Genomic DNA, 21302 nt, shown 5'->3' on the forward strand with positions numbered 1-21302 from the left:
TCCCTCCCATCTAGGTCTCCCATGTGGGTGCCAGGACTCAAAGACTTGGGCCACTGCTTTCGCTGGGCATGTTAGCAGGGAGCTGGATGGAATGGGCCCTGAATGGGCCCTGACTGCAACCAGCACCCAGATAGGATGCTGGCATCACAGGCGGAGGCCTGACCTGCTGTGCTACAACACCAGCCTCTAACTTACCTTTTTATTCTTCGCAAACTTTTTCAGTATTAGTACATCATTCTGAATCAGGTGGTAAGGGGTCACAGTGTAGCACAAGTATATATAGTTTTATTCTTTCTCAGTGTACTTTATTTTTAAATTCTTGAGAAGCTGACTTATGTTTTTTTCAGTTTTGCATTGGGACAGAGGTGGTTTGAAGCTTATTTCTTGGAGTTTAGCTTAGTTATAATGAATATTGAGTTAATCCCTTATAGAAGACAGATAAAATGAAGGGCCTCTGTAGCTGAAGAGATTCTGATTCAATTGCATCTATGAATTGTATGATGATAGGGACTCTCAAAAAGGTCTAGTAGGAGGGAAGAGTATTCCTACAAGTTGAGATTTCATGACTTAGTTGCAAGAAGTTTTTGTCATTATTTATGCTTGGAAAGTTGTAATATCTTCATACTCCATATGCAGCTTTGTGGCTAAAAAATGTTTCAGTGTTATCTGGTGATTTGTGTAAAAGAACTGTCTAGTTTGAAAGAGGCAAACATTGGTTGAATTTCTTATCTTGATTTGTCTTTTTGTTTTGTTTGAAAGTATGACCTTTGTTTATTTTATCTGAGAGAGTGAAGCAGAGACAGAGACATACCTCCCACTTGCTGGTTCATTTCCTAAATGCTTAGACTGACTAGGACCTGGGTGGAAGCTGGGAGCCTGGATCTCCATCTGGGTCTCCCATATGGATGGCAGGAACACAAATAGTTGAGCTATCACCTTTTGCCTCGCGGAGTGCACATTGGTAGGAAGCTGGAATCAGGAATAGGGCTGGAACTGAACCAGGCTCTCTGATATGCTATGCAGGCATCCCAGGGCAGGGGGCTTCCTAACTGCTGAACCAAACACCCGCATCTTCATCTTGATTTGTTGTGTACAAAGGTCTTAATGTCATTTTTCAGCATACGGACATCTAGAAAACCTTTCTGGGGTGAAATCTAGTAGCTGTTTGACAGACTACCCATAATCTAGTATTGGGGATTAAAAGTAATGACTGTATTGTTGAAGAGTAAGAAAGTTGGGCCAGCATTGTGATACTGCAGGTTAAGCTGTGCTTGTGATGCTGGCTTTTCATATCAGTGCTGGTTTGAGTCATGGCTACTCTACTTCTGATCAGCTTCTTTCTCATGTGCCTGGCAAGGTTTGCTGAAGATGACCCAAGTACTTTGGTCCCTCCCACCCATATGGAAAACCAGGATGGCGTTCCTGGCTCCTGGCTTGACCTGACCCATACCTGGCTATTGTAGCCATCTGGCGAGTGAACCTGTAGATTGAAGATCTTTCTCTCTGTCTCTTCCTCTCTCTTGCTCTGCCTTTCAAATAAGTAAATGAGTAGACCAATCTTTTTTTAAAAGCAAAAAATTCATGCCGGTGCCGCGGCTCACTTAGCTAATCCTCCGCCTATGGCGCTGGCACCCTGGGTTCTAGTCCCGGTTGGGGCGTTGGGTTCTAGTTCTGGTTGCTCCTCTTCCAGTCCAGCTCTCTGCTGTGGCCTAGGAAGGCAGTGGAGGATGGCCCAAGAGCTTGGGCCCTGCACCTGCATGGGAGACCAGGAGGAAGCATCTGGCTCTTGGCTTCTGATAGATGCAGCATGCTGGCCTTAGTGGCCATTTGGGGGTGAACCAGTGGAGGGAAGACCTTTCTCTCTGTCTCTCTCTCTCTCTCTCTCTCACTGTCTAACTCTGCCTGTAAAAAAAAAACACACACACACCAAGAAATTCAGAAAGGTATTTTAATAGGACAGGCTGCAGGATTCAATAAGATAACGGAGAGATCTTATGGAAAACGGTCTTTCATTATTAGCATGACACTAATATAAGAACGTCATTTGGCCTGTGCTGTGGCAAAGTAGGTTAAGCCTCCACCTGTGGCACCGGCATCTCATATGGGCGCCAGTTCAAGTCCCAGGTGCTCCACTTTTGATCCAGTTCCCTGATAATGGCCTGGGAAAGCAGTGGAAGATGGTCCAGGTGCCTGGGCCCCTGCACTCACTTGGGAGACCCAGAAGAAACTCCTGGCTTCTGATTGTCTTAGCTCTGGCTATTGTAGCCATTTGGGGAATGAACCAAATGGAAGAGCCAGTTGGAAGACCTCTCTCTGTTTCTCCCTCTCTCTGTAACTCTGCCTCTCAACTAAATAAGTAAAATCAAAAAAAAAAGAAGAAGAAGAAGAAGAAGAAAGAAATGTCCTGAATAGCCACACATGAAACTTAACTGTCTGCTGGCATTCCCACAGTCTGCCTTGGGCCTGTTTGCTGCTGCAGTGTGGGAGTCCACTGGGCCTGGGACTGTCAAAGCCAGGCAGTGGAGGATAAATCTTTAAAAAACAAACAAAAAAGAGTGTCATATTAGAGCTAGTGTTCTGGAACAGCAGCATCCCATATGGACACTGGTTTGAGTTCTGGATCCCTTGCTTCTAATCCTACTCCTTGCTAATGTGACTGTAAAAGCAGTGGAAGATAGCCCAAGTCCTTGGGCCCCAGCACCCACATGGATGACCTGGATGGAGTTCCATGCTCTTGGCTTTGGCCTGGCCCAGCCTCAGCCATTGCAGTCATTTGGGGAGTGAACCAGTGGATGGAAGATCGATCTCTGTCTTTTCCTCTCTCTTTGTCACTCTGCCTTTCAAATAAAATAAATCAGAAAAAAAGTCATGTAAATGTGTTTAAAGTTTAATCTTTTCTCAGATATTTAATGCCTAGTATATTCATGGTGTAATTTTTTATAACATATATGTGTGTATATATATGTGTATGTATATGTATAATCTCTTATATGAGTCAGATACTTCACAGTTTTAAAAATGCTTGTAATTACAAAAATTGATTCAAGATTTATTTTTTTGGTATTTGCCTTTTGTTTGTTTTAAAGATTTATTTATTTATTTATTTGGAAGGCGGAATTACAGAGAGGGGCAGAGAGAGAGAGAGAGAGAGGTCTTCCCTTCACTGGTTCACTTCCCAAATGGTCGCAACAGCCAGACCTGGGTTGATCCAAAGCCAGGAGCCAGGAGCTTCTTCTGGGTCTCCCATGCGGATGCAGGGGCCCAAGGACTTGGGCCATCTTCTATTGCTTTCCCAGGCTATAGCAGAGAGCTGGATAAAAGTGGAGTAGCCAGGACTAGAACTGGCACCCATATGGGATGCCAGCACTGCAGGCAGCAGCTTTACCTGGTACGCCACAACGCCGACCCCAATTCAGGATTTTAAGGAACAAGAATGGAAAAGGAGGGGTGGATATTTAGCTCTGCATTGAAATACAGTTTGGGACACCAGCATCCTATCCTGGTATGCCTGGTTCCAAAAACAATTCCTCCCCTTCTGATTCAGTTTCATGTTAATATGCACATGGAAGGCAGCAGGCAGTGGCTCAAGTACGTTGATCTCCGACACTCTTGTGGGAGGCCCTATGGATTTCTAGGCTCCTGGCTTTGGTGGGGGGGGGCCTAACCCCAGCTGTTGTGGGCATTTGGGAGTAAGTAAATCAGTGGCTCAAAGATCTCTCTCTCTCTTTTTTTTTTTTTTTAATTTGACAGGCAGAGTTAGACAGTGAGAAGAGAGAGAAAGGTCTTCCTTCCCTTGATTCACCCCCTCCCCCCCCCAAATGGCCACTATGGCTGGAGCTAGGCTGATCCAAAGCCAGGAGCCAGGTGCTTCTTACTGGTCTCCCATGCGGGTGCAGGGGCCCAAGCACTTGGGCCATCCTTCACTGCACTCCCGGGCCACAACTGAGAACTGGACTGGAAGAGAAGCAACTGGGACTAGAACCCGGCACTCATATGGGATGCTGGCGCCGCAGGGGGAGGATTAACCAAGTGAGCCATGGTACTGGCCAAAGATCTCTTTCTTTCCCTCTGTTTCTCTGCCTTTCACATACTGTGAAATTAAATAAATAAAATTTTAAAAATAGGGGCTGGTGCTATGGTGTAGTAGGTTAATCCTCTGTCTGTGGTGCCAGTATCCCATATGGACACCAGTTTGTACCCTGGCTACTCTGCTCCTCTTCTGATCCAACCCTCTGCTTGTGGCCTGGCAAAGCAGTGGAAGATGGCCCAAGTGTTTGGGTGCCTGCACCAATGTGGGAGACCCAGAAGTTCTTGACTCCTGGCTTTGGATTGGCCCGGCTCCAGCCATTGCGGCCATTTGGGGAGTGAACCACCAGATGGAAGACCTTTCTTTCTGTCTCTCCCTCTCTCTGTCTATAACTCTACCTCTCAAATAAATAAATAAAATCTTTAAAAAAAAAAACATGGAAGAGGAATTTTATGTCTTTTTTTTATTCTTAAAGATTATTTTACCAGGCTGGATTTGTGGCATAGCAGGTAAAGCTGCTGCCTGCATCACCAGCATCCAGTATGGACACTGGTTTGCATCCCAGCTGCTTGACTTCCTATCTAGCTCCCTTTTAATGCTCCTGGGAGAGCAACAGAGGATGGCCTAAGTGCTTGGGCCCCTGCATGCATATGGGAAACTCAGAAGCTCCTGGCTTTGGCCTGGCCCAGCCCCAGCTGTGGTAGCCATTTGGAGAGTTGACCAGCATGTGGAAGATCTCTCTGTCTTACTCTCTTTCAAATAAATAAAATAAACTTTAAAAAGAAGATTTATTATACTTGCTAGAAAAGCAGAGTGACAGAGGGGCAGAGAGAGAGAGAGAGAGAGAGAGATAAAGATATCTTCCGTCAGCTGGTTCACTACCCAGATGGCTGCCACAGCTAGGGCTAGACCAGGCCAAATTCAGGAGCCTGGAACTCCATCTACCCTGAGGCTTTGTTCTGTGTTTTCCTCTATGCCTTACTAGTAAAGAATTTGCCACCTTGGCTGGCACCGAGGCTCACTTGGCTAATCCTCTGCCTGCGGTGCCGGTACCCTGGGTTCTAGTCCCAGTTGGGGAGCTGGATTCTGTCCTGGTTGCTCCTCTTCCAGTCCAGCTCTCTGCTGTGGCCCGGGAAGGCAGTGAAGGATGGTCCAGGTCCTTGGGCCCTGCACCCGCATGGGAGACCAGGAGGAAGCACCTAGCTACTGGCTTCGGATTGGCATGGCTCCGGCCGTAGCGGCCATTTGGGGGGTGAACCAACAGAAAGGACCTTTCTCTCTGTCTCTCTCTCACTAACTCTGCCTGTCAAAAAAAAAAAAAAAAAAAAAAAAAAAGCCACCTTAATTCCTGTCCAAAGTTAATTTGCACATAGTACAGAAGTCTTATTGTGTTGTAGGTGATGGTCTCCAATTAAATAATCTCATATTGTTATTTGAGTTATGAGTCTAAATCTTTTAAAGGTAATATACAGTTTTGCTGTAGTCTGTCTCCCAGGTGGCTGGCAGAGGCCCAAGTACTTGAGCCATCTTCCTCTGCTTTCCCAGGTGCATTAGCTGGGCGTTGGATTGGAAGTGGAGCAGACAGGCATCAACTGGCTTTCCTGTAGGGGAACTCTGATATGGATGCAAGTGCTGTAAGCGGTAACAACCCGCTGTATCGCAGTGACACCCTTAACCCCCATGTTGTTTGCTAAAAGTAAAGACAGTATGGCTAGGTGGTTTTTGTTTGTTTGTTTTACAATATTAGCAATTCTATTTGAGGTTCTATTCTTTTTTAAAATTTTTTTTATTTATTTGAGAAGCAGAGAGAGAGAGGGGTCTTCCATCTGCTGGTTCACTCTCCATATGTCTGTAACAACCAGGGTTTTTCCAGGTTGAAGGTAGGAGCTAGGAACTCAATCTAGATCTTCCATGTGTTGGAAAAGGACCCAAGTACTTGAGCCATTTGACCTGCTACCTTCCAGGGTGTGAACTAGCAGGAAGCTGGAATCAGTAGTGGAACCAGGATTTGAACCTAGGCATTTCAGGTACAGGATACTGGCATCCCCAATGGCATTTTTAACCCCTGCACCAGGCACCTGACCTGAAGCTTTGTTCTGTTTTCATCTATGCCTTATTGGTAAAGAATTCACCACCTTCATTCCTGTCCAAAATTAATCTGCACACAGTACAGAAGTCTTACTGTGCTATAGGTGTTGGTCTTCAGTTAAATAATTTCATGTTATTTGAATTATGGGCCCAGGTCTTTTGAAGCGCTGGCCCCTGTTTTTATATTTTAAAATTCATTTTTTATGGGGCTGGCGCTGTGGTGCAGTGGGTTAAAGTCTCGGCCTGCAGCTCTGGCATCCCATATGGGTGCTGGTTTGGGTCCCCGCTGCTCCTCTTCCATCCAGCTCTCTGCTGTGGCCTGGGAAAGCAGTAGAGATGGCCCAAGTGCTTGGGCTCCTGCACCTGCATGGGAGACCTGAAGGAGGCTCCTGGCTCCTGACTTCTGTTTCACATCAGCTCTGGCTGTTAAAGTCATTTGGGGAGTGAACCAGCGGAATGGAAGACCTCTCTTTCTTTGGCTCTACTTCTCTAACTCCTCTTTCAAAATAATAAATAAAAATAGTAAAATAAATTCATTTTTTAAAGGCTGATGCTGTAGCTTAGCATGTAAATGCCACCACCTGCAGTGCCAGTGTCCCATATGGGAGCCAGTTTGAGTCCTGGCTGCTCCATTTTTGATCCAGCTCTCTGCTATGGCCTAGGAAAGCAGTAGTCCTTGGGCCCCTGCACCTGTGTGGGAGACCTGGAGGAAGCTCCTGGCTCCTGACTTCGGATCAGCTCAGCTCCGGTCGTTGTAGCCATTTGGGGAGTGAACCAGTGGATGGAAGACCTCTTTCTTTCGCCTTAGTCTTTCTGTAACTCTACCTTTCAAATAAATAAATCTTCAAAAAAATTCATTTTTAAAAAAGTTTATTTGAAAGGCAGAGTGAAGGAGTATCAGAGAGGGAGAGAGGGAGAGATCTTCTTATCTGTAGTCCTCAAATGACTCTAACAGCTGGAGCTGAGCTAGGCCAAAGTCAGGAGCTAGAAACTTCATCTGGGTCTCACATGGGTGGCAAGAACCCATTTACTTGAGCCATCTGCTGTCTTCCAGGTGCACATTCGCAGGAAGCTGGATTCGAAGTAGAGCTGAAACTTGATTCCAGGTACATTGATATGGTATGTGGGTATCTCAGGTGGCAGCTTAACCCACTATGCCATACAGCTGGCCCCTATTTCATGTTTTAAAAATCACTTTTTAAATAATTGACTCATTGGGAGTGTTAATGAAAGAATGTCATGTTAAACCAATATAATGAAAATATTATGGCAGAAATTTAACTTATTATTTCAGAATTGTATTTCCTTTATTTAATTTCTAACTTTTTCATGTTTAAAGAATTTGAAATTTTATTTTTGGCATTAATTGTGTTTTGTTTTTATAGTTGTTAGTCATTTGCCTTCAGATGCATGCATGTTGATGGCAGGATTGTATTTCTTTTTCATTGAATTTTGTTCATTATTTAAATGTGGCAAATTTCAACCGTATCCAAAAATTGAGAGTAGTATAATGAGGCCTCATGTACTTAACATCCAGCTTCAACTGTTATCACCACACTTTCATCTCACTGTACCTGCATCTATTAGCCTCTGTCTCTATTCACATTCTGGTTATTTTGAAGTAAATCTTCCAGATGTATTTCATCCATGAATATTTCAGTTTATGCATTCTTTTCACCTAGTAAAGTTTACAGAATTTGAAAAACTATCTGGGGGCCTGTGTTGTGGTGGCGTAGTGGGTTAAGCTGCTGCCTGCAACTCTGGCATTCCATGTGAGTGGAAGTCCTGCAGGGCTGTTCTACTTCCTATCCAGCTCACTGCTGGTGGCCTGGGAGGGCAGTGGATGATGACCCAAGTCCTTGGGCCTCTGCTCTCATGTGACAGATCTGGATGAAGCTCTTGACTCCTGCCTTTGGCCTGGCCCAGCCCTGGCTGTTGTGGCCATTGGGGAAGTGAACCAGCCAATGGAGATCTCTACCTCTTTGTCTCTTCCTCTCTCTCTCTCTCTTTTGTAACTCTGCCTTCCCAAAAAAAAAAAAAAAAAAAAACCTTAAAAAAAAAAAACTTAAAAAAAAGTATGTGATAATAGTTGAAACTAAACTACTTATTATTAGCTATTCCTATATTAGCTATCTATAGGAAATTTCTTCTTCCAACTAAGAAGAAATGAGGTGATGGAAATTTGTATTATTGCTTTTAGATATTTGCATTGAAAAAAATTAGAACAGTTCCTATGTTAGTCAGAAAAACTTAAACTTCATTTCTTACAGTTTTTTAGTTTTGTTTAGTCATAGTGCCAAGATGTGAAAAACATTCTGGTTTTTAGTTCTACTTGATTTTCTGGAGGTTTCCATTCACCACAAAGAAATTAGCGGACATTGGCGATGTTCAAGAAGAGCTGAAATGGGTCTAAAAGCAATTATTTTGCACATTGTTCTGAACTTTGAAATTATAAGTGTGGATTTTCTATATGGGTATTTGAAAATCTTGACCACTGCTTTATGTTAGTACCTAAATATAAACCATGTCACATAGCATGGTTATCATGATGAGTAGAAACATTGTAGAAAAACAAAACAAATACTGCTTTAAAAAAAAAAAAGATTTATTTTATTTATTTGAAAGGCAGAGTTAGAGAAAACTTCCATCTGCTGGTTCACTCCAGATGGCTGCAGTGGTTGCAGCTAGGTCAGGTCAAAGCCAGAAGCTTCATCCAGATCTCCCAGTGGGTGCAAGGGCACAAGGACTTGGGCCATCTTCTGATGCCCACACCATTAGTGGAGCCGTATCAGAAGTGGGGCAGCCAGGACAAGAACCTGTATCCATATGGGATTGTGTGCATTGCAGGCAGCAGCTTAACCCTTTCCACTTCAACACTAGCCCCTGCTGTTTAGTTTTGAGGATGTATCAAGAATATAGAGATTTTTGGGCCGGCGCCGTGGCTCACTTGGCTAATCCTCTGCCTGCGGTGCTGAAATCCCATATGGGTGCTGGGTTCTAGTTCCGGTTGCTCCTCTTCCAGTCCAGCTCTCTGCTGTGGCCCGGGAAGGCAGTGGAGGATGGCCCAAGTGCTTGGGCGCCTACACCTGCATGGGAGACCAGTAGGAGGCACCTGGCTCTTGGCTTCGGATCGACGCAGTGCCGGCCGTAGCGGCCATTTAGGGGGTGAACCAACGGAAGGAAGACCCTTCTCTTTGTCTCTTCCTCTTAATGTCTGTAACTCTGCCTGTCAAAATAAATAAGTAAATAAATCTTTAAAAAAAAAGAATATAGAGATTTTTAAGTGATTGTTAATAAAGTTTAGATATATATTCTACCTTCCAAAAAGGTTAACAATTATGTTATAGCTTAGATAAATGTAAGTCCCAACAATGTTGAAAGTATATCTTATAGGGGCTGGCATTGTGGCATAGTGGGTAAAACCACTGCCTGCAATGCTGGCATCCCGTATGGGCTCCAGTTCCAGTGCCAGCTCTGCCCCACTTCCAATCCAGCTCCCTGCTAATGCACCTGAGAAAGCAGCAGAAGATGGTCCAAGTCCTTGGGCCCCTGCACCCACACCAGAGACCTGGAAGAAGCTCCTGGCTCCTGGAAGAACTCTCTCTCTGACTCTGCCTTTCAAATAAATAAATAAATCTTAAGAAAGAAAAAGTACATCTTATAGGCTCCACTGCCACCCCCTCTATCCCCCCAGTAAATAAGTAAAAAATATTTGACTTCATTTTTTCTGGTTTTACATTTTGTTCAGTCTGTTTTCCACACTTGATGTCATATCATTCTTCTTATTCAGTTTTATTTATCCTAAAACCACAGAAGGATAGTGTGTTAAATTTTAAAGTAGCTATATCATGGTTTCTGGGTGTATATGCCATTTTTTTCAAAGATTTATTTTATTTATTTGAAAGAGTTGCAAAGAAAGAGAGGTCTTCCATCTGCTGGTTCACTCCCCAAATGGCTGCAACGACCGGAGCAGAGCCGATCTGAAGTCAGGAGCCAGGAGATTCTTTCAGGTCTCCCACACGGGTGCAGGGGCCCAAGGACTTGGGCCATCTTCTACTGCTTTCCCAGGCCATAGCAGAGAGCTGGATTGAAGAGGAGCAGCCGGGACTAGAACTGGTGTCCATATGGGATGCTGGTGCTTCAAGCCATGGCTTTAACCCGCTGTGCCACAGCGCTGGCCCCTAAATGCCATTTTTGAAATGTGGAGAAGTCATTCCTTAAGATAAGATTTCTTAAATTCAGCACTGCTGAAAATGAAAGCTCCAAATTCATACGTGCTGACATAAGCCAAACAAGAGCTGAATGGAGGGAATTTACAATATCGTCTTTGAAAGAAGAAACTGATAACTGTGACAGTTAAGAAAATGTGTGCGAATCAAACATGTAATGATTACTGGGTGAAATTATGTATAGTCTGCAGATCATCAAAAAAGATTGGAAAATAAAATCTCAAGAGGTTTCATCTAATAACACAGGTTGGGAAGTCAAAGTTTAGATGTACAAATTCAAAGAAAAAAAGCAATCATTTTTTTAAGTCATGAATTAAAGATTTAAGTTAAATGTGTGAGTATGTGTTAATGTTTTTAATTTTAAGAGAAAAAAATGGGAGGCAGGTATTTAGCTGAGCAATTAACACAGTGGTTAAGATGCCACATTGGAGTACTTGCGTTTGATTCCTGGCCCCAGTTCCTTACACCCTGTTATTGCATACCTAGGGAATCAGCAGTGATGGCTCAAATAACTGGGTTCTTGCCACCTATGTGGGAGACTTGGCTCAATTTCCTGGCTTCTGGCATTATCCTGGACTAGCCCTGGCTGTTGTAGGAGTTTAGGAGTAAACCAGTGGATTAGAGTTAGCTCTCAGCCTCCACATTGCTATATTTCCACTCAATTGTTAAAAATCCCAAATAGTGATCATGCACTCTGAAATTTGATTAACTAGGCTCAGTTGTCTAAGTTATTACTGATTTCTTGAGCATACTTAATGTTTTTGGTTTCCTTGAGTATTGATGGTGATGATATTTATAGCATAGAAGTGTTTGTGATTATATGAGATAATGTGTGTTAAGTGCTTAGCATAATGTATGTCTTGCAGCTAGTACATAATGTGTCGCTCCCCCTCTTCATGGAGGAACGACACAGGACCCTGCGCTGTTCTTTTTGTCTGCTCGGCCCTCCCCGGGTTTGCTGCTGGTTCTTCCCGGGTTGGCTACTATCCCTTCCACCTCCGTGGAAGGGCAGTTCCCCCTGGCCACATTCCCCACTTCCGCAGGGGAGCGGCACACCGCCGACCGGCTCTTCTCGGGGGCTGCACAGGTGTTCCTTCAGCTAGATGTTCCCCTTAGATGTTCCCCATAGATGTTCCTGGTGAATGCCGTCTCTCTCCTCCTTTATAGTCCTCCTCCGCCAATCCTAACTCGGCTGCCCACACGCCGAGTACGCTGCTCTCCTCCAATCAGGAGCAAGTCCTACAGTTTATTAGTTGAACTGGAGGCAGCTGTGCGGAAGCTGTTTACTTCTCTCCCAGCGCCATATTGTGGGAGAGCAGATGCATAGAATAAGTCTTAATTCCAGTAACTCAGTCCAGTCCGGATTGCTCCCCACAATAATGCATGTTTGCTATTTCATTTATCTTTATTTCACAAAACGAATTTTTAGCAAAGTAAATTATCTCTCCCATATGTATTTTTATAGGTAGTAAAATAAGTAACGTACATTTTTGAAAGTGTATAGAAACAATTTTCTTACATGTCTACATTTTTCCCCTTAGTCCCAATTTTCTTACATGTATAATTTTTTCTCTAATTTCCAATTTTTTGAGCATGCTGTTTTTCTTATTTTCCTCATGTACGAATTCCAGTTTTGCCTGTTTCTACTTAACTCCAGCTTAGGCTTTTGTGTTTGGCTTTTTATCTTTTTACCTTCTTCCCACACCAAGGATTTGTTTCCAGGGTGAACAGGAATATATCTTAACTGCGTGAATTTTGCTTGGGTTAAGTCTTTGATCTAAATTGGGTTGGTAATGACAATTCTTTTGTTAAAACTGATTAGTATTCCCTTTGTTTTTTAAAAGTCCAGTGTATTTTTCTTAAGCTAAACCTATATCTTTTACTAAATCAAATAATTTGATTCAGAAAAAAAGGCTAACATGCATTTATTGTGTGTGCTTATTATATGCCTAGGAAGTAGGATTCAGTGATGAACAAAATAAGTCCTTGCTGTATTAGCTTAGAACTTTGTATTTTGAGCATTTCCCTTTTTTCTTTCTAGTATGAGGTCTTTTGGTACTGTTGGAACCTACTGCTATCTTTCATATTACATGTGATTTGAACAAGCCTTCTGTTCATAAGGTAGATTGGAGATTCCTGAAGCAATGTCTTGGGGATGATTGTTTTTAAGCGGAGCAAATCGATTATGAGGCACATATCCTTTTTTGAAGACTCCTTAAACTGTGTGCCTGTATTTTATCCAGATAATCCATTGAACAGTTAGTCTTTTGAAATAGCAATGGGTTAAATTCTCTGTTCAGAGTCAAAAACCAATATTCTGCCACTTATGCCTTTTAACAAGGAATATTCCTTCATTTAACACTTATCAGTTGTGTGCTTTATGCTAAGTACTGTTTTAAGTGTGTGGAATATAGTGGCTTTATACCTTATGTAAAAGATCATTGTCCTTTGATGCTTACTTTCTAATAAGATAAATAGTAAATAATTATGTCGTTTTGGTCCTAAGTGTTGTGAAGTAAATGTAAACAAGATAAGGGAATAGGTGATTAAGGAAGTTTTTTGAGGCAGTGATATTTGGACAGAGATTTAAAGTATATGAAGGAACCCATGCAACTCTCTGGGGCCTTAAGCCCTGAGGCAGGAATGCCTTGTGGTCAAGGAATAGAGGAGGACTAAAATAGTACATAAAGTAGGGAATAATGATAGCAGAGAAGTAGTGGCCATAGGGACCGGATTACATAAGGACTTAAAAACTTTACTAGGGGACTGGCGTTGTAGCACAGCAGATTAAGCTGCTAGGCCAACATCTTCTGTGGGCACTGGTTCGTATCCTGAATACTCCACATGGATCCACCTCTCTACTAATGCTCTTAGGAAAGCAATGAAAGATGGTCTAAGTGCTTGGAAGATGGTCCAATTGCTTGGGCCCTTCTCAGCCTTGTGGGAGTCCCAGATGGAGATCTAGGCTCCTGACTTCAGCCTGGCCCTGCCCTGGCCATTTGGGGAGTAAATCAGCAGATAGAAGATCTCTAACTCTACCTCTGTAACTGTACCTTTCAAATAAATAAATAAACCTAAAATAACTAGGTTTCTAATTCTTACGCTAAGTTTGATAAGAAGGTATTTAAGCAGTGATTTGAGGGGGCTGGTAAAGCCAGCATCCCATATGGGTGCTGGTTCGAGTCCTGGCTGCATCACTTCTGATCCAACTCTATGCTATAGCCTGGGAAAGCAGTAGAAGATGGCCCAAGTCCTTGGGCCCCTGCACCTGCGTGGGAGACCTAGAAGAAGCTGCTGGCTTCGGGTTGGCACAGCTTTGGCCGTTGCAGCCGTTTGGGGAGTGAACCAGTGGATGGAAGATCTCTCTCTCTGCCTCTGCCTCTCTGTAACTCTGCCTTTCAAATAAATAAATAAATCTTTTTTTTTTTTTTTTAATTTTTTTTGACAGGCAGAGTGGACAGTGAGAGACAGAGAGAAAGGTCCTCCCTTTGCCGTTGGTTCACCCTCCAATGGCCGCCACAGCCGGCGCGCAGTGGCCGGCGCATCGCGCTGATCCGAAGCCAGGAGCCAGGTGCTTCTCCTGGTCTCCCATGCAGGTGCAGTGCCCAAGCACTTGGGCCATCCTCCACTGCCTTCCCCGGCCACAGCAGAGCTGGCCTGGAAGAGGGGCAACTGGGACAGAATCCGGCGCCCTGACTGGGACTAGAACCCAGGGTGCCGGCGCCACAGGCGGAGGATTAACCTATTGAGCCGTGGCACCGGCTAAATAAATCTTTTAAAAAAAGTTACTTGATCTAATACATATACTTCTATTTATGTATTTTATTTATTTGAAAGGCAGAGAAGAGTCAGAGAGAGCTTCTACCCACTGATGTACTCCCCAAATGGCTACAATAGCCAGGGCTGGGCCAAGCCAAAGCAAGGAGCCTAGAACTCCATTTGGATCTTTCACATGGGTGGCAGGGGCCCCAGTACTTGGGCCATCTGCTGCTGCTTTCCCAGGAGCATTAGCAGGGAGATGGATTATAAGTAGAATAGTCACACCTTGACAGACACTCATGAGATGCCAGCACTGCAGGTGGTGGCTTAACCCACTATGCCATGATGTTGGCCCCATTAATGCATATGCTTTTAAAGACGAGTAATACAACCAGGGTGACCCTTTAGGAGGCTATAGTAATGATTGAGTCGAGAGATGATTGTGAGGTTGTACCTAGGATTTTAATAGGGAGGTAGATTTGGGATATATTTTGAAGGAAGTCAAGCTGAAACTTGCTAAGGGGTTAGATGTAGGATCTGAGTGAAAGAGTAGTAGTCAACGATAACTGCAGTAATGACATGAGCAGTTGTGTGCCTCTTACTGAAGTAAGAAGTGCTGTGGGAGAAGTAGAAGTAAGTTGTGGGGAGTGTAGAAATTTAAGTGTCCTTTTAAAAAAGTTTTATTTATTTTCATTTTATTTGAACGAGTGGGATGTTCTATCTGCTAGTTCACTCCCAAATGGCTGCAACAGCACCAGGGTGGGTTCCAGCTGAAGCCAGGAGCTGGATACTCCATCCAGGTCTTCCATATCGGTACCAGGGACCACATACTTGAACCATCATCTCTTGCTTCTTAGGGTGCACAAGAGCAGGGAGCTGGATCAGAAGCAGAGTAGCAGGGGCTAGAACCAGGCACTCTGATATGAGATGCAGATGTTCCAGGAGGCATCTTGAACTGTTTTGCTACACACTTGCCCCTCTGTTAAGTGTTTAAGATTGAGAGACTGAGCAGTAAGTTGAATGTCTAAGTCTTTTTATTTATTTATTTATTTATTTTATTTGAAAGAGTTACAGAAAGAGGTAGAGGCAGAGAAAGAGAGAGAGAGGTCTTCCATCTGCTGGTTCACTCCCCAGATGACTGCAACAGCCAGAGCTTAGCTGATCTGAAGCCAGAAGCCAGGAGCTTCTTCCAGGTCTCCCACACGGGTGCAGGGGCCAAGGACTTGGGCCGTCTTCCACTGCTTTCCCAGGCCATAGCAGAGAGCTGGATTGGAAATGGAGCAGCTGGGACTCAAATCGGCACCCATATGGGATGCCAACACTGCAGATGGCAGCTTAACCCACTACACCACAGCACTGGCCCTTGATGTGTAAGTCTGGAAGCCAAGACAAATAGAAATTTAGGAGTCGATCAATGGGCCGGCGCTGCGGTTCACTAGGCTAATCCTCTGCCTTGCGGCGCCGGCACACGGGGTTCTAGTCCCAGTCAGGGCGCCAGATTCTGTCCTGGTTGCCCCTCTTCCAGGCCAGCTCTCTGCTGTGGCCAGGGAGTGCAGTGGAGGATGGCCCAAGTGCTTGGGTCCTGCACCCCTTGGGAGACCAGGATGAGTACCTGGCTCCTGGCTTCTGGCTTCGGATCAGCGCGGTGCGCCGGCTGTGGCGGCCATTAGAGGGTGAACCAATGGCAAAAGGAAGACCTTTCTCTCTGTCTCTCTCTCTTTCACTGTCCACTCTGCCTGTCAAAAAAATAAATAAATAAAATAAATAAAAAAAGGAGTGGATCTATGTAGTGATGCCATGTGGAACTGTGGGAGTTGGGAGAGTGAGTGTAGACAGAAAATAGATGAAGTTCTTGGTCTGAGTTAAGTGGTGTTCTTGACACTTTGAGAAATGTATCAAGAACGCCACAATTAAAAGAGAATCTTGAGGCTGGTGCTGTGGCATAGCAGGTAAAGCTGCCACCTGCAGTGCCGGCATCTCATATGGGTGCTGGTTTGAATCCTGGCTGCTCTACTTCCAATCCAGCTTTCTGCTTGGCCTGGGAAAGCAGTAGAGGATGGCCCAAGTCCTTGGGCCCCTGCACCCATGTGGGAGACCTGGAAGAAGCTCCTAGCTCTTGGCTTTGGATCTGCCCAGCTCTAGCCATTGTGGCCAGTTGGGGAGTGAACCAGCGGATGGAAGACCTCTCTCTCTCTTTCTCTGCAACTCCACCTTTTAAATAAATAAATCTTAAAAAAAAAAAAAAAGAATCTGGTAATCATAGAAGCAGTACCTTTATACCTTATGTATAAAACCTAACAAGTACTCACAAGTCAAGATATAGAAAAAAAAGAAAAATGGTTAGTGAACAAATGACTGTTCTTTAAAAAATTTTATTTACTTAATTTATTTTATTTGAAGACATAGAGACAGAGACCTCCCATCTGCTAGTTTACCCTGCCACCCCTCCAAATCCTGGCAACAAACCAGGCTTGGGCCAGACTGAAGCTGGAGCTGGGAACCTGATCTGGTCACCTGTATTGGTGGCAGAGGTCTAACTATACGGAGCACGTCTTGCTGCCTCACAGTGTGTTCATTAGCATCATGCTGAAATCAGGAGTAGAGCTGGAACTGAAACCTAGTTACTCTCAAGTGAGATGTAGACATCCCAAATGGCATCTTAATCATAACTATACCAAAATACCTGCCCAGTGACTGATTTTTATGTATCTCAGAGGTGATAATGTTTGTTTCTATGAGATTAAGAGTTAAAATGCCTTCTATTGATTATTCTGAAATGGTGGGTAGAATATTTATCACTTTCTTGGCTATCCATTTGTAAGATATACTATAAAACAAATAAATACAAATTAATAAGGTAATGATATAAAAAATAAAGCTCTTTACTCATTGACATGATCACCATTTCTGACTCTGGAAATTCATATACTAATAGTGAGATCAAACTGCCTTGGGATTTCTGATTTGTTTATTTATTTATTTTAAGTATTATGGTTACAAGTGGGTGGTAAGTATTGGGGAGATTTTTTTTAAAGATTTTTATTTTATTTATTTTAAAGAGTTACAGAGAGAGGTAGAGACAAAGAGAAAGAGGTCTTCCATCCGCTGGTTCATTCCCCAAATGGCTGCAATGGCTAGAATTGAGCCAATCAGAAGCCAATCAGTTTCTTCTGGGTCTCCCATGTGGCTACAGGGGCCCAAGGACTTGGAGCATCTTCCACTGCTTTGCCAGGTGCATTAGTAGGGAGTTGGATCGGAATTGGAGCAGCTGAACTCAAACTGGTGCCCATATGGGATGCTAGCGCTGCAGGCTGGGGCTCTAATCCATAATGCCACAATGCTGGCCCCCAGGATTTATGATTTAGTCCATCATTTTACCCTGTCAAATCTCACTTTAAAGAATTCAATTTTCATCTGTGTTCCTAAGGAATCAATACATCTAATATCTAGAATACACAGATAAGATCCAGTGCTTGTAAATACTAGAATCTTTATATAGATTGGGTTGGCTTGCTATGTAGTTCTCGTCATTTTTTCATGAAGTGTGGGTAAGGATCTATTTAAATATATTTAAGGTTTCAAAAATTAAAAGGACCAAAGAACAGGCAGTAAGGGCGGTCGCAGCATATAGATTATTTGTTGATGATTTAAAAACCTATCAGAGAGCTGTCACAGCATTGGTGGGCTTAAATTGCCGCCGATGTGACTCAGGACCACACTTCCAACGGTCGGTGGGTCCAGTATGTTTGTAAAAGAGATGCTGGGGCAGATTTATCAGGACTGATTTGTGACTGGAGTTTACAGAAGCAGAATTTAGGACGTCTTCCCTCCCTAGACAAGACCCCAGTGCACAGCTGTTTCACTGTTTAACTGTGAGCAGCCACTTTTCAAGGACTTGAAAATGCCCAGGAAACATGAAACAGAATCTGTGAAGGAGGATAAAGCTGCCAGAGTCATTCAGAAGGCCTGGAAATGCTTTCTTAATATTGCTGTGTTTGAGCACTTTTAAAAGCGTGATTAATTTAAGAAGACAAGGAGAGCCACGTCACATAGTCAGGTATATCAATCCTAAGGAGCTCTCTGCTATGGCCTTGGAAAGAAGTAAAAGATGGCCCAAGTTCTTGGGCCCCTGCACCCTCGTGGGAGACCCAGAGGAAGCTCCTGGCTTTGGATCGGCGCAACTCCGGCCATTGCAGCCAATTGGGGAGTGAACCAGCGGATGGAAGACCTCTCTCTCTGCCTCTCCTCTCTGTGTAATTCTGACTTTCAAATAAATAAATCTTAAAAAATAAAAAATAAAAAACCTATCAGAGATCATCTTAGCAGAGGATATTCTGTTTTTTGGGTACGTGATCTCATGCTTGCCAGTTCAACTCCATTATGAAAATGTAGGACCCATCTGTGGAATTGGCATTATGCCTAAAAGGCCAGTGGTTTTGAACACTGTGAGTCTAGGAAGAGAAATTAATTCCAGAACATTGAAAGGAAACATTTCTATTAACAACATATTCTCCAGTGTTTATCTGACCTCTTGTTGCTATTTTATAAAATCATCAGGGAATTAGGAACCATATCATGTATGATTTCTTTTTCCCAAGTCATAGTTGGATCAATTGTGTACATTAGCAAATTCTTTTCCAGGTAAATGGGTGAATAACCTTTGTACCCCTTATCCAGGTGTCCTTAAATAACAATACCAAAAACTTCTGTATACTTTAGAGGAAGTGTAGTGAAATGGTGAAAATAGTAATATGCTTTGGAGTTTAGATAAACCTCTAAAAATATTTTTAGATGAATCTACTCCAGAAAAATCTGGAAACCATTCACTGAGATGCAGAACTAGATGGTTAAAAATGGCTGCTTCCTTGTTTCATGGGTGTCCATTTTGTTACCTTACCTTCAAATCTGGCCTTATAAATTGGATTTGGGGGCCAATGTTGTGGTGTAGTGGGCCTGCAATGCTGGCATCCCATATGGTTGCCAGTTCATGTCCTCGCTGCTATACTTCCAATCCAGCTCCCTATTAATGCTCCTGGGGAGGCAGCAGAAGATGGCCAAAGTGCTTGGGCTCCTGCCGCCAACCTAGGAGACCAGGAAGAAGCTCCTGGCTTCTGCCTACCTCAGCCCCTGCTGTTGTGGCCATTTGAAAAGTGAATCAGCTTGCTCTCTGTGGCTCTGCCTTCCAAATAAATAAATCCTTAAAAACAAAAGAGGGTGGTAGATTTTAAATCTGTGGTGGTGGTGGTGGTGGTGGTGGTGGTAGATAGAGGAGGAGGAGAGTAGTCATGGACCCCATTAAGAATATGAAAAGGGTGCAGAGGGTTAAGCTGCCACTCGGAGTGCCTGCATCACACATCACATACTGGGGTGTGATCAAGTCCCATCTCTGCTGCTGATCCAACTTCCCATATTTCACCCCACACGAAGCAGCAGGCTCAAGTATTTAGGTCCCTACTACCCACGTGGGAGACCTGGATGGAGTTCGTGGCTCCTGGCTCTGGTCTGCCCAGCCCTGGCTGTTGACTATCTGGGGAAGAACCAGCAAATAGGAGATCTCTCCCTCTCTCTCTGTTGCCTTTCAAATAAAGTGAATAAACTCACAAAAAAAGAATATAATGGACACTTTTCCCAGAAAGTATACCTTTACACATAAAATTTTTGGTATGTGAAGGAGTTCAGTGGCAATTTTGATTGTAGGCCACTTTTTTTTTGTTTCATTAAGTAGAAGATATTCTTACGTTGCATAAGTATTAGATAAACTTAAGTGTCCAACATTCTTGCTTGTTCTTAAAGAAAAAGAAAAGTATATTATCGAAAAATTAAAAGAAAAACAAGAAAGGAAGTAGGATAAAGGGTGGGAGGGAATGAGGATGGGGTGGAAGGTGTCATTATGTTCTTAAAACTGTGTGAATGGCCGGTGCTGCGGCTCACTAGGCTAATTCCTGCCTGCAGCGCTGGCACACCGGGTTCTAGTCCTGGTCGGGGCGCCAGATTCTGTCCCGGTTGCCCCTCTTCCAGGCCAGCTCTCTGCTGTGGCCCGGGAGTGCAGTGGAGGATGGCCCAGGTGCTTGGGCCCTGCACCCCATGGGAGACCAGGAGAAGCACCTGCTCCTGGCTATGGATCAGTGTGGTGCAACAGCCACAGCGGCCATTGGAGGGTGAACCAACGGCAAAAGGAAAACCTTTCTGTCTCTCTGTCTCTCACTGTCCACTCTGCCTGTCAAAACAAAAACAAAAACAAAAAACAAAAAACTGTATGAATGAGGGGGCCGGCACTGTGGTGTAGCAGGTTGACACCCTGGCCTGAAGCACCAGCATCCCATATGGGGACCAATTCGAGACATGGCTGCCCACTTCTGATCCAGCTCTCTGTTGTGGCCTGGGAAAGCAGTGGAAGATGGCCCAAGTCCTTGCCCCCGCCCCGTGGGAGACCCGGAAGAAGCTCCTGGCTTTTGGCTTCAGATCAGCACAGCTCCAGCTGTTGCGACCAATTGGGGAATGAACCAGTGGATGGAAGACCCCCCCCCCCATGTAACTCTGACTTTCAAATACAGAAATAAATCTTTTAACAACAACAACAAAAATCTGTATGAATGAGATACATGAAGTTTGTTCCATTTATATAAATTAAAAAGTTTAATAAAAAAGGGTGGTGGTTAGATGATGGCTTAAGAAAACCTTTGTTGGACTATCATCTGCACACCTTACTTTCTCCTTTGCTGTTATGATAATGCAATAATTTCTGAAGAATAAGAAAGTAATTACTTTCCAGACTTGGTAAAATGGTTTTAAAGTGATAATCATTCATCTGTGTCTTACCCTGACTGGTGTCCTCTCTTTTTTTACATTGCTTCCCTAGCAATCCTCCACATACCTCTCTGAATATTTTTTAAAAATCCACCTATTTCTTTTGGCAAAACAAACTCCTTAGCAAGCTCTTAAGATCCTGCCTACTCTTTAGCCTGTGTCTCAGTCTGGACACCTTTCTCTTCCTTATCCTTGTGCCCTGGCTGTTTGGAACTATCATCATTCCCAACTGTGGGGCTCATGTGTATCTCCATGGCTTTTATGCTGCTCCTAGTGCCTGCCTCCTTAAGGAACACCTGTCCATCTTCAGAGAAAATGTGCAAGGTGATTCTGTGAAGCCTAACTTGGTTATTTCCTCTTTTGGTGAACATTTTTCTGGGCATATATCTAGG

The 21302-nt window shown here is 43.7% G+C and overlaps 1 protein-coding gene across 34 annotated transcripts in view; it reads left to right on the plus strand.

Annotated features, from left to right (window-relative positions):
* The window catches only part of ASH1L (ASH1 like histone lysine methyltransferase), a 241742-nt gene that overhangs the window by 29486 nt on the left and 190954 nt on the right, over positions 1-21302 (plus strand). For 2 of the 34 annotated variants that reach the window (XM_070077535.1, XM_070077545.1), the window contains exon 3: positions 7170-7221. The exons of the other annotated variants lie outside the window; for them this stretch is intronic. The gene's annotated coding sequence lies outside the window, so the exon portion shown is untranslated. The remainder of the gene's footprint in view (positions 1-7169; positions 7222-21302) is intronic. 34 annotated transcript variants of the gene reach the window in all.

Source organism: Oryctolagus cuniculus, chromosome 7 (assembly GCF_964237555.1).
Source record: "Oryctolagus cuniculus chromosome 7, mOryCun1.1, whole genome shotgun sequence".
NCBI lineage: Eukaryota > Metazoa > Chordata > Mammalia > Lagomorpha > Leporidae > Oryctolagus > Oryctolagus cuniculus.